General features: G+C 40.0%; 1 pseudogene; it reads left to right on the top strand.

The window, feature by feature from the left end:
• The first annotated feature begins 888 nt into the window (after positions 1–888).
• LOC118574591 lies at positions 889–2990 on the top strand (annotated as a pseudogene).
• Positions 2991–7453: the final 4463 nt, after the last annotated feature.

The following is a 7453-nucleotide window of genomic DNA, read 5'->3' as shown; positions in this document are numbered from 1 at the left end:
TACAATAGCGCTCTTTTTTTCAAAATTTTATTTTTTGTTTGTTTTGTTTTTTCCAGACAGGGTTTCTCTGAGTAGTTTTTGTGCCTCTCCTGGATCTCCCTCTGTAGATCAGGCTGGCCTCAAACTCACAGAGATCCACCTGTCTCTGTCTCCCAAGTGCTGGGATTGAAGGCATGTGCCACTGCCACCTAGTAGTAGCCCTCATATACAAATGATATATGGGCTGAGAAAGAAATAAAAAAAAAACTGGTAATGCCACAGCCATGTAGCAATATACAGATTAGTATGAATGGGTTAATTTACGATGATAGACCTAGCTAGAAAAAAGCCTGAGCCATAGGCCATATAGTTTGTAATTAATATAAGACTCTGAATGATTATTTTATAAGCAGCTGCAGGACTGTGGGTGGGACAGATTCTTCCAGACCATGGGGCCGGGTGGGACTGGAGAAACTTCCAACTACAATTGGCAGCCCAATTTGCATCACCTCAGAGTTTCAGAATTATCCATTTGACTTGGGAACCAAGCAGCTGTGGGACTGAACAGGACACAGGAATACTTTTGGTTACATCTGGTGTTCCAACATGGGGCAAGAATTTCCACCTATAATCCTGAAACGCTTTAAAAAAAGGATTCTAAAATTTAGCCAAAAAGAGCTTCCTAGTTTGTCTCTTATGCAGGCCATGGCACAAAGACACTGTGGCATTTAAGCTTGAGCACAGCATGGTGGATTCCTGTCACCATACACAGATGTGTCTCCAATCCGTACAGTGCACTGTGTGGGTGAATTTAGCTTTTGGTAGTACAGATTAAAAAAAAAACATTTCTGGGCTGAAAGTTGCTTGATGGAGGCATAGTCCAACTGCTTCCCAGAGTTGAAAATGAGCATGGCTCTCAGAGCTGGCAGTAAATATACCACCGCCATGTTGTGAAGCCAAATGAGACAGAGCCAGCAACTAGGGCTGCCTCTTTGGTCCTAGTTACGTTTAAGTTTAAAGCAATGGTCAGAAAATGATTGCAGATACACAATAAGAACAAATTTAGATGGAAAAGACTCTAAACATATACATAGGCTTGGGAGAATAAAGAGAATGTATAGACAGTCATAAAAAAGAAATATATAGTTTTAAATTAAAAAATAAAGTCCTTAGAGAGGGGAGTAAAGTAATGTAATAAAGAAAATGAGCCACATGAGGATTGGAAATGCACAGAAAGTCTGATTTATGTATATTATTGTGTTATCTTTAAAATTTTTGACTGCTATGAAACATTTGATTATAAAAGCTGCTGAATTAGATCAACCTACATATTTTTAAAACATCTTCACTCCAAAATTTAAGTCAAATGGTACACCATTTCCAGACAGGAAGGATAAGGAAGGCGGTACAAGGAAGGGGAAAAGGCTGGGAACAGGAAAGCTGGGAGGAGAGACTGCCAGCCATTGCCATGAGAAGCAACATGTAAAGACACTGGTGGGCCACAAGCCATGTGGCAAAGTATGGACTGACAGAAGTGGGTTAATTTAAGATAAAAGAGGCGGATGGCAAGAAGCCTGCCGTGGCCATGCAGTTTGTGAACAATGTGAGTTTCTGTGTGCTTTCTTGGTTGTGTCTGAGCGACTGTGGGACTGGCGGGTAGGAGAGATTTGTCCTGACTGGGCCAGGCAGGAAAACTCTAACTAAAAATGGCGCCCAATGTGGGGCAAGAGTTTCCACCTAAAATCTGACGAAAAATATTCCAAAACAGAGCTAAAAACAGCTTCCTAGTTGTCTCTCTCAAGTTAGTGGCAGCCTGCTGGTTTGAGCTACTATGGTGGGTTCCTGGCATGTGCATCTGACCTGCAGTGTGGTGGGAATGAGTAGTCTACAAGTGGCACTTTACTCTGCTGCATGGTGGATTTAGCCTTTACAAGTTAAAAAAAAAGGGGGGGGGAGTTTCTGGGGCTATGCACTGCTTTGATAGAACTGCTTCTGATAGTTTATGGTACACATGACTCCAGACCCAGAGCTGGTGATAAACTGTACCACCACCACCTTAGGAAGCTGAGGTGGGTGGAGCCAGCAGCCACAGCAGCGCTTCAGTCTTACAAAGATGGGTATTACACAGAGAATCTGGTTTGTCTTATCTTTGGGATTTTTAACTACAAAAAAGATTTGATCGTAAAAACTGTTCAGTTAAACAAATATGTAAATTTTAAAGGTACCTTGACTTCAAAATTTGGACATAAGGATATGTTGCTTTGAAAAAAGAGTCTCTGGATTGAGCTCCATAGAGACAGCACCAGGGCAAGCAAGAGCAATTCCTCAGGAAGACTCTGTGCCTCCCAGAGGAAAATCAACTAAACATAGGCAAAGGAGATCCTAAGAAGCCGAGAGGCAAAATGTCCTCATATGCATTCTTGGTGCAAACTTGCCAGGAGGAACACAAGAAAAAGCACCCGGATGCTTCTGTCAACTTCTCAGAGTTCTCCAAAAAGTGCTCATAAAGGTGGAAGACCATGTCTGCTAAAGAAAAGGGGAAATTTGAAGACATGGCAAAGGCTGACAAGGCTTATTATGAAAGAGAAATGAAGACCTACATCCCCCCCAAAGGGGAGACCAAAAAGAAGTTTAAGGACCCCAATGCACCCAAGGGGCCTCCTTCGGCCTTCTTCTTGTTCTGTTCTGAGTATCGCCCCAAAATCAAATGAGAGCACCCCAGCTTGTCCATCGGGGATGTTGCAAAGAAGCTGGGGGAGACGTGGAACAACACCGCTGCGGACAACAAGCAGCCCTATGAGAAGAAGGCTGCCAAGCTGAAGGAGAAGTATGAGAAGGATATTGCTGCCTACAGAGCTAAAGGAAAACCCCATGCGGCCAAGAAGGGGGTTGTCAAGGCTGAAAAGAGCAAGAAAAAGAAGGAAGAGTAAGATGAGGAGTAGGATGAAAAGGATGAGGAAGAGGAGGAAGAGGAGAAAGATGAAGATGGAGAAGAAGATGATGATGAATAAGTTGGTTCTAGCGCAGTCTTTTTTCTTGTCTATAAAGCATTTAACCCCCCATACACAACTCACTCCTTTTAAAGAAAAATATTGAAATGTAAGGCTGTGTAAGATTTGTTTTTAAACTGTACAGTGTCTTTTTTTGTATAGTTAACACACTACCAAATGTGTCTTTAGCTAGCCCTGTCCTGGTGGTATTTTCAATAGCCACTAACCTTTCCTGGTACAGTCTGGGGGTTATAAATTGGCATGGAAATTTAAAGCAGGTTCTTGTTGGTACACAGCACAAATTAGTTATATATGGGGACAGTATGTTTGTTTTTGTTTTGTTTTTTTTCATCTTCAGTTGTCTTATATGATGATAATTGTTGTTCTGTTAACTACACCACACCCTGCCCCCACACTCAGAAGGACTAACCTGGTATGTACTCACTCATAGGAGGATACTAGATGTAAACCAAAGATGACTAGACTGCTACACAACTCCAGGGAGGCTACCTAGAAAATGGAACCCTAGGAAAGACACAGGAATCACCCAATGACAGAGAAATGGATGAGATCTACATGAACAACCTGTACAACAGTGGGAGTAATGAAGGACAAAATTTGAGGGGAAAAAATGTTTAGGGGAGCAGGAGATCCCAGCTGGATCAAGAACAGAAAGGGAGAACAAGGAATAATAGACCATGATAAATGAAGACCACACGAGAACAGGAATAGGCAGAGTGCTGGAGAGGTCCCCAGAAATCCACAATGAAACATCCTTTGTAGACTGCAGGCAATGGTAAAGAAAAAGCCTGATCTGACCTAGTCTGGTGATCAGATGGCCAAACACCCTAACTGTCGTGCTGGAACTCTCATCCAATAACTGATGGCAGTGGATGCAGAGATCCTCAGCCAGGCCCCAGGTGGAGCTCCAGGTATCTAATTGTCAAGAAAGAGGAAGGACTGTAAGAACATGAATTGTTGAGACTAATATTGGAAAAAGCACAGGGACAAATAGCCAAACAAATGGAAGCATGTGAATTATGAACCAAAGGCTGTGGAGCCCCCAGCTGGATCAGGCCCTCTGGATAAGTGAGACAGTTGAGTGGCTTGGACTGTTTGGGAGGCATCCAGGCTGTGGGACCAGGACCTGTCCTTAGTGCATGAGCTGGCTGTTTGGAACCTTGGGCTTACACAGGGACACTTTGCTCAGCCTGGAAGGAGGGGACTGGACCTGCCTGTACTGAAATCACCAGTTTTAAATGAATCCCCAGGGGAGTCTTGGCCCTGGAGAATATGGGAATGGAGGGGAGGGGATGGGGGGAAGGTGGAGGTGGGGGCAGGAGGGGGGAGGACAGGGGAATCCATAGCTCATGTGTAAAATTAAAACACAAATATAATAATAATAATAATAACAAAGAAATTATCTTTGGCTGAATTTTATACAATGGGCATTCTATTCTTGTATTCATGCAAATGTATATTTTACCTTTAAAAGTTTATTTTTTTCAGCATGAGGGGATCCAGACACCAATGAAAACAAATGACCTAGATGATCTAGCATCTCAAAATGCCTCTGTTGCAGTTTGCTCTGAATTCTTCATCCAGAACAGGTTCAAAGTTCCTGGCTCTGATGGTCCAGCCTCATAGACTACTCCAGTCAGGACTTGATTATAATTCTAAATTTTCTCAGGTCACCCATAAGAATAATAACACCCACAATCAGCAGGAAGTACCCTAGGAAACTTTAACCGCATTCTCCCAAAATGGATTATGGATGTTTTTCTTTGTTTAGGGGTTTGGTTATAAATTGTTTTTTATTAAAATCAATCTCTTTATAAAAGAAGAAAGGAGGACATGATAGAGAAATTAGGAAAAAAGTAGATTATTGGATCTACTTTAATCCAAAAAAAACTATTAATCTAAAAATATTTTACATTGGTATGGATTTTCCTTTATAATATAGATTTAAAATTAATTTTGTTATACTTTATGTATAGTTCTACCCTTGCTTAATGTATTATATTCATGCAATTCATTTAAAATTGTTATTTATAGTTAAGAAATACAGATTAATAGTCATCTACTATAATCAAACTTACAATGGTGTTAGTTAAGTTTTTTAGGTATACAAAGATATATTTCAATTAGATAGCTAATATTCAAATACTTCAAGGACCTGCAGAATGTAGTATTTTAAATGTTTGAAAAACTTAGGTTTTTCTGTACAGTGAGACACATCTGTTCCTGGTGGCACTAATTTACTTCAAAGAGGATGATGGTCATTGAAGACACTCTATATGGAGTTTATCTTCTTGGTAAACCTGGCCATTTGGGCAAGAAAATGCTCTTCCCTGGACTGCTTGACAGTATGTTATATAAACTGGATATACAGAACCCAAAGGAAAGTGACCATCAAACTTTGTCAAAAGAGGGTGAGATGGTCCTTCAAGCTCCTGATTCACAGAAGAAACTGCCAGACATTCTGCAGTACACAGAGAAATGTGATTGATAAATTTTTCCAGTAGGGAAAACAGTCCTTCAATTTCTTGCTTCACTGAAAAGTATGCCAGAGACTCTAGGCCTTTAGGCAGAAGATAATAGCCCCAATATTACAGAGGAACTTTGGGTAATTGTCCAAGCAGCCAGCTGTCTTTGTCATTTCTAGAATTTTTGGAAGTTGCTTACAATGCACTTCCTGTTTACTTAGGTAATATATCCTTCTGGGGTCTTTGATGGAGTTGAAGACTAGATAAGTTATAGTTTTTCTTGGTTACAATAAAAGGTAAATTAGATATGAAAATTTAGACTTATAATATAGGATAGATGATAGAGTATTTTCTTTAATTTGCTAAATACAAATAGTTTAGATATTATAACTATAATTCTTGTTTGATAACCATTTTATTATATATAATTTTATATTTAATATGTAGTTTATGTTAAAGTTAAAACATTCCTTTTTGATTAGACAGAAAAGCAGAAGTGTTGTGGGATGTATTCCTGTATGCTGTGAATATGTGTTGCTCTCATTGGTTGATAAATAAAGCTGTTTGGCCAATGGTGAGGCATAATAAGGTTAGGCAGTACATTCAAACTGAACATGAATATGAATGTTGGAGTCAGAGAGATGCCAGTCTGATACCAAGGAACAACAAGATGCCAGCAGACTGGTAATGATTCTATTTCCTCTATTGTATCTTCAATGCCAGAAATTCTCTCTTCCATCTCTTGCATTCTGTTGGTTATGCTTGCATCTGTATTTCCTGTTTGTTTACTCAGATTTTACATTTCCAGCCTTCCTCTCCCTTTCTGATTATACAAAGGGTGTGACAAAGTCAAACATTAGACTAACAAATGTAGATCAACAAGGGACAGACAAGGTAATCCTCTGCCTTTGCCATTGGGAAACTCCCTGAGTGACCTCTTGCAGGACCCCATGTCAAATTCAGTCCTTTCCTGTCATCATGGAGGAAACTCCTAGTGCAATTAAAGAACCTAATGCCTATTGTAAAAATCCATACTACTCTGGATGATAGAACAGCTATGGAAGAGAGAAGAAATTGAGGAGAAACCATAAATCAAAACTGATAATGATTAGATCTAGAACCTCCCCAAAGTTAGGGTTGGGGAAGGAAGGGTTTTGTTTTAGTCTTTTCAGGAAAATAAAAACAACCATCTTGAAAAATTCAAAGACCTTTGGACAAATAATTGTGCTGGTATTGTGTTCCCCAAAATATTGTGCACCCTAATAAACTTATCTGGGGTCAGAGAACAGAACAGCCACTAGATACAGAAGCTAAAAAATGGTGGCACTTACACCTTTAATCCTAGCATTCCAGAGGCAGAAATCCATCTGTATCTTTATGAGTACAAGGCCACACTGGAAACAGCCAGGCATGGTGACTTGTGCCTTTAATCCCATGAAGTGAACCTTTAATCCAAGGAAATGATGGCAGATAGCAGAAAGGTATATAAAGCATGAAAACCAGGAACTAGCCTGGCTAAGCATTTAAGATTTCAAGAAGCAATGATATATTTGGATGAGGATTCAGAGGCTTCCAGTCTGAGGAAACAGGATCAGCTGAGGAACAGGAAAGGTAAAGTTGGCTGTGGCTTGTTCTATTTCTCTGATCATTCAGCATTCACCCCAATACCTGGCTCCAGGTTTGTTTCTATTAATAAATATCTTTATGATTCATGCTACAAATAAGTGTGTTGTGGACATTGTTCTGTATGCTGTAAATGTGTTTCTCTGATTGGTTAATAAATAAAATGCTGATTGGTCAGTAGTCAGGCAGAAAGTATAGGTGAGACAAGCAGAGAAGAGAATTCTGGGAAGAGGAAGACAGAGTTAGGAGTTGCCAGCCAGACACAGAGGAAGCAAGATGTGAATACAAAACTAAAAAACGGTACCAAGCCATGTGGCTAAACATAAATAAGAATTATTGATTAGTTTAAATGTAAGAGCTAGTCAGTGGTAGGCC

The sequence above is a fragment of the Onychomys torridus genome, chromosome X, assembly GCF_903995425.1.
Source record: "Onychomys torridus chromosome X, mOncTor1.1, whole genome shotgun sequence".
Taxonomy (NCBI): Eukaryota; Metazoa; Chordata; class Mammalia; order Rodentia; family Cricetidae; genus Onychomys; species Onychomys torridus.
The sequence above is the reverse complement of the archived record's forward strand: the minus strand, read 5'-3'. Positions and strand labels throughout refer to the sequence as shown.